General features: G+C 44.1%; 1 pseudogene; it reads right to left on the reverse strand.

Annotated features, from left to right (window-relative positions):
* Window positions 1-9,570: 9,570 nt before the first annotated feature.
* LOC138429798 (U2 spliceosomal RNA) lies at window positions 9,571-9,687 on the reverse strand (annotated as a pseudogene).
* Window positions 9,688-11,939: the final 2,252 nt, after the last annotated feature.

An 11,939-nucleotide genomic window follows, 5' to 3' on the forward strand; every position in this document is an offset into this window, starting at 1 on the left:
GATACTCAGCAGGTCGGGGACTTGTAGGAAGCAGACATGCCCCAGCCAGAAAGATCAGGGAAGACTCTTCTTGAGACTTGCGTGGTGTGCAAATGTACTCAGTCCTGTCTGACTCTTTGTGACCCCCTGACTGTGACCCACCAGGCTCCTCTGTCCATGGAATTTCCCAGGCAAGAATACTGGAGTGGGTTGCCATTTCTCCCTCCGAGGGTCTTCCCAAACCAAGCATAGAAACCGCATCTCCTGTCTTGCAGGAGGACTCTACCTCTTGAGCCATCAGGGAATCACCAGACAGCATCTCCTAAAGCAAGAGTTCCAGAGAGCAGAGAGAGGTTAACTGGGTCACTGAGGGTGGAGGAAGGTACTCATCAGTTACTTTCATCATGCTGTAAGGGAAGAGACGCAGAAATTAAAGCTCGGAGACTTCAGGTCATTTGTCCAAGATCACAGCATGTAACAAGGAAGCTAAGATCCAACCTCAGGACTGGAGCCAGCAAGGGGTCAGTTTCAGGTTGTGCCCTCTTTCTGATGGATATTGCTTTCTCTTTGGAGTCCCTTTGATAGCTGTCATTTGATGTTCAAAGTTAAAAAAAAAAGAAAAAAGAAAAACAGAAGGATGAAAGTAATCAAGTCTTCACAGATGGTTCCTTAGACTTAACCCAGGCTTCTACATGCCAGCATTACCTTTTGAGTCCACCCCCAGGAGTAGAAATAACAAGTCACCAAGTAATCTGTGCTCTGAGGGGGATTTATCCAGTGTTGTCTGTGCCAACATAGGAGCAAGCACAGAATGCTCCATGGAAAAAAAAAATTATCCAATAAATGTGGGGGAAACGGAGCAGTATACAGTCTTTCCAAAGTGCCTCAGCGATCCCTGACCTTCCACAAGCCTTGGCTTTGAGTGTGCTTCTGAGCTTCGCCAGTTCTATTTTCTAAATAAAGGCTAAGGCCAAGTTTGAGCCCCTGGGTTATTTATTAGGCAAAGCAAGGCATTCAAGGTTCCAGTCAGTGAACAAAAAAACTGCAGTGAGGAGCTGTTCCTGATTAGATGTGCTCAAAGGAAGCCTTGTAAAACAGGAGCTTGGCACTGTAATTGAACAAGTGGCTCCAAGCGGAGCCAAGACATTAGCAGTGAAGGAGAAAGGGCATTAGCACAGCCAACATTATCTTTGCAGAAAAAGGCTCTGAGATCCCACCTGCATTTATTTTACTTGTTTATTTATTTAGCCCTATCTCAACCCCACAAAGATCTGAGTCCCTTAGAGCAATAACACAGACAAATGCAATTTTTTTTAAAATCAGGGTAAATATCACAGAAGGAGCAGGAAAGCAAGAAACAGTCAAGGACAGAGTTATATACAAGCTGTCCAGCAGAAGTTCTGTGCACTTGCTACAAGTGGAGCTTTTGTTGGACTTTGAGCTTCCTGGCAGCCAAAGCAAAAAGGGAAACAGTTTTCAGGAAATGAAAATGTGGCTGCTTGGGTGGGGTGCACATTTCCCTGATTACTGAAGCCTGAGAGCAGTTTGGCCTTATGGGAACTCTGTTTTAGGACCTCAGCCACCTCCCACAATAAATACATAAACTGGTTTAATTCTAGGTTTCACATCTTATGGTGAGGCTTCTGTCAAACAGAAATTCAGCACAAGCAGTGCATGTGTGTGCATTCACTCAGTCCAGTCCCTTGGGACTGTAGCCTTCTGTGCATGGAATTTTCCAGAGGAGAATACTAGCATGGTTAGCCATTCCCTTCTCCATGGGATCTTCCCAACCCAGGGATTGAACTCTCGCTTCTTGTGTCTCCTGTGTTAGCAGGCAGAGTCTTTACCATTGCGCTACCTGGAGGGGCCAAAGAAAGACATGCCAAACATAAAGTTCCCTGGTCCACCTTTAGTTAGAATTTAGACTTTACAATATGGAAAGCAAGCTTCTAAAACTGGGTCATGTAAAACGCTATTCAGAGAATCCATCCAGGTTAAAACTCGTTTGGCCACTGACCTAGGATATTCATGCCACAGACACTGAGCAGTCCTCTACTCAAGATACCTGCTTATTTTGCACAGCGTGCTTAGTTGCTCAGTCATGTCCCACTCTTTGCGACCCCATGGGCTGTAGCCCACCAGGCTCCTCTGTCCATGGGGATTCTCCAGGAAAGAATACCGGGATGGGTTGCCATGCCCTCCTCCAGGGGGAGCTTCCCAACCCAGGCATCGAACCCAGATCTCTGCATTGCAGGCAACTGAGCTAGCAAGGAACACACACACACACACACACACACACACACACACACACTTAAGTACTAGGCCTTTTTTATTTACATCCCATGCTGCACACTCAAGAGATGACTAGCCCAGCAATAAAATGCTTCTTAAGTGTCCAGTGTCTACCATTAGTAACCTCCCTATAAGTGACTGTTATATGCATCATTATTTCATTTCACCCTTAATGGTACCTGTAAGATGAATGGTAGGCCACCCCTGCCACAGTTGGAAAAACTAAAAAGAGAGAAAGTTAAGATCATTGCCCAGGCACATCACCTGGAAGCAATAGAGCCCTAATTTCTCCGTCTCCTGTGGTGTGGGCAGAACTGCCAATCACACTTCCTGAGTGTGTAACATAGGCTGGCCAACCCTTAATCCCTCCCATAGTACTGTTATTGGCTCAGGGATGGGCACATGACCTATGCTGTCAATCATACTCCCTTGGTTTGTAACACAGGCCAATCAATCCTTATCCCTCCCACAGCTGCTGTGATTGGCTCAGGGTTGGGCACATGATCCCAGCCAAGGCCAATCATTATCTTTGTCAGGGATAATAAAGGAAAGGCACTTCCTACTCAATGGCTGCTGCAGCCATCTTCCCTCCCATGGAGTAATTCCTCTGGGAAGAATGATGTCAGGCTGACAAAAGGAGATACGAGAAATACGGAGTCGGAGAGAGAGTCCCAACAACATATTTGAACCACGTTCACCCTTGGACTTCTCACTTACACAAATCTCTACATTTCTTTTTGGCCAGTTTTATTTGGGCTTCTGTCACAACTGTTACTGTCTTTAGTGACTACAGCAGCTGTAGTAGTCACACACAGTGTGTGTGTGTGTGTGCGTGCACACGTGTGTGTGTGTGAAACAGATCTGAGACGGAGTCACACACACGAGTGGTGATAAAGCCCATTTGTCTAAATATCAGAACCAATAATTGAACTATATTCAGAACCCAAGGAGAATAATAATAAGGGCGGAGGGGGAAAAAAGTATTTAAAGCAGACTCTGAAATCCCCAAAGAACTCAGTTTAGCCTGGAAATGCTGACATAAGCTGAACCACACTAGAATTAGTTTACCTTCCAGTTTTATCCGAATTCACCTCCTGAGGACTTTGAGCATTCTGAGAGGAATAAAGTCTCAACCACCGATGGCACCGCCAAAAGTCCCCGCAGACATCCTATTGACTTTGCTTCGTTCATTCTGAATAACCTCAGAGCGGCCTAGAAGACTGCCAACAGTCGCTTAGAATTCCTTATGGGGCCCAGACTCTGGATCCAGGTCTTGGGGGCACCAGTCAGCAGGATCTGAAACATTCCAGGAGCCAGGGTGTTTAATGAATGCAGAGCAGGGAGCTACAGGGGCAGCTGTGAATGGAAGGAGGGAGAAGACGTGGGTACAAAGCAAGGCTGAATGCAATCTATTGCTGCTGTTTAATGACATCCAGTGCCTGAATCCTTTGCTGATGGAAAGTCACCAAACTTGTGTGCACTGACACATATACATGCACGTAAATACACACACACACATACACACACCCCACAAAGAATGTAAAGGAAAAAGAAACTCCATGGCAAGCATCCACAATGCAGCTTTGATTGATTAGCTAGCAACCTCCAAAGCCAGTGATGCCAGCAACCCTAGTTTCTGAAAGCTCTCAGCTTCTCTTTCAGGAAAAAGAAGAAAGGAAAGACAGAGGAGCGCTAGCTCTCCTTTGTCTTTGAAATGGTTACAGCATAAAATGATAGGGAGATAAGAAAACGTGCTAGTCGTTAATGACAGCAAGGGCAACTGAAGAAGAGTGGGTGTGTCCCCAGCCATCAGTGGAAACGGCACCCAGTGGAGCTGGGCAGGGCTGTGTGTGGAGGGTCTGGACAAGAGAAGAGTCAAGATGTTCTGTCTGTCCATTATGCAGTTGCTCCCAATGTTATTCCCAACGCCGCTTTCCTCGTGTGTTTTGTTTGTTTTCTTTTACTTTTTGGCCACACCGCATGGCATGCCAGATCTTAGTTCCCTGACCAGGGATCAAATCCACACCCTCTGCAGCGGCCGCACAGAGTCTTCAACACTGGACTGCCCGGGAATTCCCTCCTTACATGTGCTTGTAAAAATTCCTGTCTCATCGCCCCAGTGTCTTCATCTGTAACAGGGTGTTGGACCAGAAACCATCTAAAGAATTACCTAACTCCAAGAACTTGTCCGTTATATCTGTGAGCTGGGAAAGATCTATAAAGGTCAACCGGTCCACAATCATGTATTTCACGCTCTCAAGATTAGTATAGTTCATTGGTTAAGGATGTAGACTTTGGTGTCAGACAGAACTGAGATAGGGCCGCATCTCTTTCAGTCCCTAGCTCTAGGTAATTAAATGAACCATCCCTTTGTATTTCCTTGTCTGTAAAGTGGGGTGATAATAGAATCCCAGATCATAGAGCTATTGTGAACATTTCATAAAATAAAGCACATAAAGCTGAGAGCTCACTGCAGGCCCATGATTAGCGTTTTTTTAATGTGGCTGTTGTGAGTACACTCATCTTTCATAGGAAGTGATATGAGTCCCCCAGCTGGTCAGGAAATAGAAGGGGGAGAATGTCTCCCACTTTAGCGTTTCTTATGCTCATCATTGTCATAGAGCAATGGCAAACAAGAGGGAAATAAAATGTCTTCGATGCTGCTGCTGCTAACTCACTTCAGTCATGTCCGACCCTGTGCGACCCCATAGAGAGCAACCTACCAGGCTCCTCCGCCCATGGGATTTTCCAGGCAAGAGTACTGGAGTGAGTTGCCATTGCCTTCTCCGTGTCTTTGATGGAAGAAGTGAAATGGCACTGCCTTCATCTCCATCCTCACCCCTGCAGCTCCACAGTGCTGGCCTTGGGACCTAAAAGAATAAATTCAGAATATGTAGCTGAATTTGCAGGGCTCTGAGAATTCCCTGAGTCCTCAGAAACTTTTCCTATTGAAAGGAAAGATCTGAAATGTCACCATGAGGAGTGCCACCATCTGGGTAAAGACTCTGATCTCCATGAAAAGCCAGATATCCATGGGAGAAGAGTTGAGTTACTAGGAATGAAAAATAACCAAAGAGCAGATTTTGATTGAAGAAGGAAAACTGTGAAATATTAGAGACAGGAAATAAATAACACATCACCAAAAGGTGAGAACAAGAGGTAGGAATTTCAGCTTTGCCCAATTTCCCCTTTGCTAAGGACAGATACAGGGTTGAAAAGTGAAAGTTGTTCAGTCGTGTCTGACTTTTTGCCACTCCATGGACTATACAGTCCATGGAATTCTCCAGGCCAGAATACTGGAATGGGTAGCCTTTCTCTTCTCCAGGGGATCTTCTCAACCCAGGGATCAAACCCATGTCTCCCACATTGCAGGTGGATTCTTTACCAACTGAGCCACCAGAGAAGCCCAAGAATACTGGAGTGGGTAGCCTAGCCCTTCTCCAGTGGATCTTCTTGACCCAGGAATCAAATGGGGTCTCCTGCATTGCAGGTGGATTCTTTACTAACTGAGCTCTCAGGGAAGCCTGGTATAGCATTGAAGAGAATACATATTAGCATTCATGGCGGGTTTTTTTTTTTTTTTTGGTCTTGAGTTGAAATTCAGTAAATTTTCTGAGCGTTTAGAGAAACCTGATCCCATCTGCCTGAATAAGCCAAGTCATAGAAAGAGTTAAAGAACAGTCTGAGATCACATAGCAAGTTAGATAGAAGACTCACCCCTCCTAATGCTCAATCCTGGGTTCTCTGTATGAAATCGTTCCATCCCCTAACACCATCCTTCTCATAAAGAAGCAAAGAGACAAGATAGATAATTCAAGTCCTCTGGTGTTGGCAGAGTTTGGACTTCAGAGCTATTCCCAAGAGCCCCCAACCCTGTAAAAACAGTTCCAAGGACATAGGCAACACTTCCATTGATGGGTCCTATGACATGAAGGTGGAGATTACAAATTCAAGTCCTGATGGCTATGTGATCTTAGCCTCACTGTTGTTGTTGCTGTTTAGTCACCCAGTCATGTCTGACTCTTTTGTGACCCCATAGACTAGCCTGCCAGTCTTCTCTGTCCATAGGATTGCCTATGCAAGAATACTGAAGTGGGTTGCCATTTCCTTCTCCAGGGGATCTTCTTGACTCCAGGGATCAAACTCGTGTCTCCTGCATTGGCAGGCAGGTTCTTTACCACTGAGCTACCAGGGAAGCCCTTAGCCTCATTATGAAACCTCAACTCCTTCAGTTGAGGAATAGCAGTAACATTCCTCCTTATATCCTAGAATTTTTAGAAGATTCATGAGATGCAACGTGAGAAATATTCTGTCAGCCTCTGATGTGCTGGATCAATGTTTCTCCTTTTTGTTTTTCCAAAATCCCTTTAGATCTGATTATTGACCTTAGAGTAAGCCCACATTCAACACACGCTATTACCTTTTTTCAATTTTCCCCAATATCCAGTGCTCCAAAGTTCTGATTAAATGAGGAAACCCACACCTAAATGTATTCAACAAATCTATTTATTTTCATTTCTATTCTGCACGATGCGTACCGGCCTGCAAGTATCTTCCCAATCATATCTTGTGAAGAATACCTGAAGGTACCTCTCTGATTGACTTCCTCAATCTATATGCAGATTTGTGCGAAGCCAGTAAATAATTTGTAACAATTTGCATTGAGTTTATGGTTTCTCTAATCCAACCCTGATCATTTGTAAATTGTTTCTATTCATGTGCAGATCAACTGTAATAAGATTGCTAATAAAAGAGTGGTTAATAAAATTTATAATGGGAAGACAAAGCATAATTTAGAGGTGGGTATTTTTTACATAAGGGCTTTTCCAGGCTGTAGGCGAAAATAGATTAATGAAATTCTGTTTTGATTTTACATTCTAAAGAATACTTCATGGTGAAATGTGGTCTTGAATCCTATTTCTTCTTCCTAGCCTTGACTGCTGGTCTTGAGTGATAGGGTTTTCTCACGTCTTAAAAAACTTTTCTAATAAGGGCTCAACTCCTTAGCGACTTCGTGTTAGTGGTTGGAAGGATGAGTGGTTTGTACGTACGCATCTACTCATCTCCTCAGGAAACACTATTTGGGTGTCCACTGTGTTGCAGATACCATGACAGGTCATGAAATATCAATGGGAGAGAACCAGGGCTATTTCATCCTAAATTGGCAAACTGCTGACAATCAAGACTTTATATGTATTGTTTGCCATTAGGTCCTTGCTGTCTGGGAAAATACCCAGTACCTAGTTACATGACCAATAAAGGTTCATGGAATAAATAAATCAACATTCAGAAAATCATGGCATCCAGTCCCATCATTTCATGGCAAATAGGTGGGGAAACAATGAAAACAGTGAGGGACTTCATTTTTCTGGGCTCCAAAATCACTGCAGATGGTGACTGCAGCCGTGAAATTAAAAGACGCTTGCTGCTTGGAAGAAAAGCTATGACCAACCTAGACAGCGTATTAAAAAGCAGAGATATTACTTTACTGACAAAGATCCATCTAGTCAAAGCTATGGTTTTTTCCAGTAGTCATGTATGGATATGAGAGTTGGACTATAAAGAAAGCTGAGTGCGGAAGAATTGATGCTTTTGAACTGTGGTGTTGGAGAAGACACTTGAGAGTCCCTTGGACTGCAATGAGATCCATCCAGTCCATCCTAAAGGAAATCAGTCCTGAATATTCATTAGAAGGATTGATGCTGATGCTGAAACTCCAACACTTTGGCCACCTCATACGAAGAACTGATTCATTTGAAAAGACCCTGATGCTGGGGAAGATTGAAGATGGGAGGAGAAGGGAATGATGGAGGATGAGATGGTTGGATGACATCACCAATGTGATGAGCATGAGTCTGAGTAGGCTCTGGGAGTTGGTGATGAACAGTGAAGCCTGGTGAGCTGCAGTCCATGGGGTCACAAAGAGTCGGACATGATTGAGCAACTGAACTGAACTGTAAAACAGGGTGTTGGAGGATGAGATGGCTGAATGGCATCACCAATGCAATGGACTTGAGCTTGGGCCAACTCCAGGAGATAGTGAGGGACAGAGGGCCTGGTGTGCTGCAGTCCATGGGGTTGCAAAGAGTTGGACACAACTGGGCGACTAAACAGCAGCAACTGGAAATATCAGGCAATAAATCATGTTAAGACTATCCATCCTCATCCCATTTGTCCATTGCTCTAGGACTTTTGGAAGGAAGGCAAACTCTATTTGGCTGAAAGAATCATAAAATCTTTTATTAGTCACAAAATATGTGTCAGACCATGGGAATCAGGTGAAACCCATACCCAATCTGACCAAAAGAGGTTTTCTTCAAGATTTCTGAACTCTCCTAACTGCTACAGCATCCCTGGAAAACTGATGCTGTAGTTTTTATTTGCAAATGAAAAAAATCACGATTCATGGAAGTTGAACCACCTTCTAAGGTCACAAGTAGAAAGCGGCATGTCTGCCTTAAACTGGAGCCCATGTTTGTCAAGAGCCCTTTTCTTGAGCTGTGTTTAAGGGGATAGAGAGAGAGAAAGAGAAGGAAGCCCAGACATATTATTTTAACAGAGATTTCTCCACGTGGATGGCAACATTATAAGGATGCAAGATGCTCTCTTCCCAAAAAAAAGTCTCTTCTGCTATTTGTTATTGTTGTTTAGTCATCAGGTAATGTCTGACTCTTTGGAGACCCCATGGACTTTAGCACCCCAGACTCCTCTGTCCATGGGATTTCCCAGGCTAGAATACTGGAAAGCGTTAGTCATTCAGTCATGTCCAATTCTTTGCAACCCCATGGACTACAGCCCGATAGGCTCCTCTGTCCATGGAATTCTCCAGGCAAGAATACTGGAGTAGGTTTCCATGCCCTTCTCCAGGGGAGTCTTCCCAAACCAGGGATCGAACCTGGGTTTCCTGCATTACAGGCACATTCTTTACCATCTGAGCCATCAGGGAAGCTTCCTTCTGCTATATTTGAACCTATTTCTTCTTTTTTAAAACCTTTAATTTTATATTGGAGTATAGACAATTAACAGTGTTGTGATAGCTTCAGATGACCAGTGAAGGGATGCAGACACACATATACATGTATCCATCCCCCTCTAAGCCTCGCTTCCATCCAGATTGCCACATAACATTGAGGAGAGTTCCCTGTGCTAAACAGTAGGTCCTTGCTGGTTATCCATTTTAAATACAACAGTGTGTACCTGTCATTACCCAACTCTCTAATTATCCCTTCCCCCATCCTTCCCCCCCTGGCAACTCTAAGTTCGTTCTCTAAGTCTGTGGGTCTCTTTTCTCTTTTGTAAGTAAGTTCATTTGTATCATTTCGTTTAATGGATTGTCTCAGACAGAGGACATATCAGTTATTAAACTGATAAGAACAGATACTACACTTGATGTTAGCCAAAAGGCCAAGAAGCAATTGAACCTATTTCTTCTTATTTGATCTTTTATCACCCAGTTCAAAACTTAATACCCATCCCTACCCCAGGAAAAAAACAGCCCTTCTTGTGTCTAGACCTATCCTAGTCTCCTTTTTTTTTCTTTTAAACAAAACCATCTCAGTTCTTCCTTTTAAGTTATCCTCCATCAATTTCCAGTGGAGGAAAATTCAAAGGGCATATTCTGGAAATAGAAAGCCCCCTACCATTGCAGACCAGACATGTCAAATATTTCATGGGACTACAGCACGACCAAAAGCTGTGACGTGGTCCCAAGTGGCAGCTGCCAAAGGCGTGTTGTAAGAAGATGACCTCAATTTCCCCTTCTGTCAGTCAGGCCATCTTCCCAGGCCCCGTGTCTAATTCCGTGCACTTCAAATTCACCCCGTTTTGCCCCTGGGGCGCCGGGACTCGAGCCCACGGCTTCCGTAGCTGTCTTTCTCTTTCAATGCTTTTTCTTAAATAAGAAGTGATTGAGGGTGGGAATTGCAGATCAAAAGGAGACAGCGAAATGTCATCAACATTACATAATTTGTACTATCACTTGTCAACATTGATCCCCTTAATACTATCGCTTTGACAGATGAACGAAGCAGGATTGTAGAATACTAAGAAGTAAAAGAGGGGGATAAAAAGACAACCATGTTTGATTACCCTCTGAAGTCCAAAGGATTTGAAAGTCATGACACTGGTTATTACTACGGTCTTTGGAGAGATGAACAGAAACTTAATCTATCTAATAAAATTGCCTCGGGAGATAAACTTAATCTAAACTTTCTTTCAGCTATCTCTCAGTATAATCTAATGGATTTTTCTTGGTCTCCATTGCAACACAAGACAGCTGGGTAGAAGATAGACCCACCATGTTAATTAATCCACTTCACTCTTGTCAAATGGACATGGTGCGTGGAGCAGAGGTTGGTGCTTCTGAATGTATTGGGGTCCCCTATTTAATAGAACTCAACTGATGGGACAATCACAGCCTTTCAGACTATGGGGACTGCCAGAATGCTGGTGAATGTAGCTTGCAAAACTTTTGGAGGAGAGTGATTGGGAAATGGGCAGGCGGGATGGGAGAGGGGTGCTGGAAAGAGCTAAATGCATCCTTTTAAAATTTTTATTTATTTTTAGGTTTGTGCTGAGACTTCACTGATGCACACAGGCTTTCTCTGCTTATGGCGAGTGGGGGCTTCTCTTGTTGCAGAGCCCAGGCTCTAGGGTGTGTGGGCTTCAGCAGTTGTAGTGCATGGACTTAGTGGCTCTGCTGAATGTGGAATCTTCCTGGACCAAGGGTCGAACCCGTGTCCCCTGCATTGGCAGGAGGATTCTTTACCATTGGGCCACCAGGGAAGCCCTTCTACATTTTTACTTATTTATTTTTTCATCCTTTTAAGAATTTCTGAGCTATCACTAAAGGACTGTGGCTTGGGGTTGGGGAGAACTGACTGGTCACCATATACCAGGGGTGGTGATGGACCCTTGGGAAACAATATGTAAATAACAGAGAGCCTGACCTTGCAGAGATTAGAGCCTGACATAGAGGCAGTTGATTTTAAAAGCACAGTTCCTGGTACAGACTATATGTTGACTGACACCTGGTTGGAAGAAGATATTGTGTCAGGTCAGACACGCGTGTTTCTGCACCAAGAAAACAGACCATTCCCAGGAAAAGCTTGGTCATGCTAACTTCTCCAAGCCCTGTGAGATACTTTCTTCCCCCTCTTGGATAGTCAGGCCAGAAATCAAAATCAACTAGCAAAATCTGGGTCCAGCCACTGTGCATAGCTAGAGGACTAACCAGTCTCAGAATTTATATGGCAAACTTCCTGCCCTCGAGCGAGGACAATTTCCATCAGCCTTTCTTCCCCGGATCCATTTCCTTCCCTGAAGGCTGAAGAGAGGTGCTTGAAAGGGAACCCAATCTTATTTTAAAGCCGAGAGCCCCCACTGATAGAAATCGTGCAAGAATGAGTGACAATCGTTCATGAGCAAAGCGAGCAATTTCCCTCTCCATCCCTGGAAAGGGGGGTCCCTGCTGCTTTCTCACGCCTTCTCTAATCTCTGTTTTTAATTTTTCCCCTTTTTACTGCATGCTTCATATATGGGAAAAAGGGAATTGATATTTATGCATACTTAATATGAGCCAGACCCTTGCTCAGTGATTTGGGTCATTACGAACATATTGCCTTTTTTTTTTCCTTAGCAGAAAGGATGTAGAGAGTGACCGTCATTGA

Source organism: Ovis canadensis, chromosome 24 (genome assembly GCF_042477335.2).
Source record: "Ovis canadensis isolate MfBH-ARS-UI-01 breed Bighorn chromosome 24, ARS-UI_OviCan_v2, whole genome shotgun sequence".
NCBI lineage: Eukaryota > Metazoa > Chordata > Mammalia > Artiodactyla > Bovidae > Ovis > Ovis canadensis.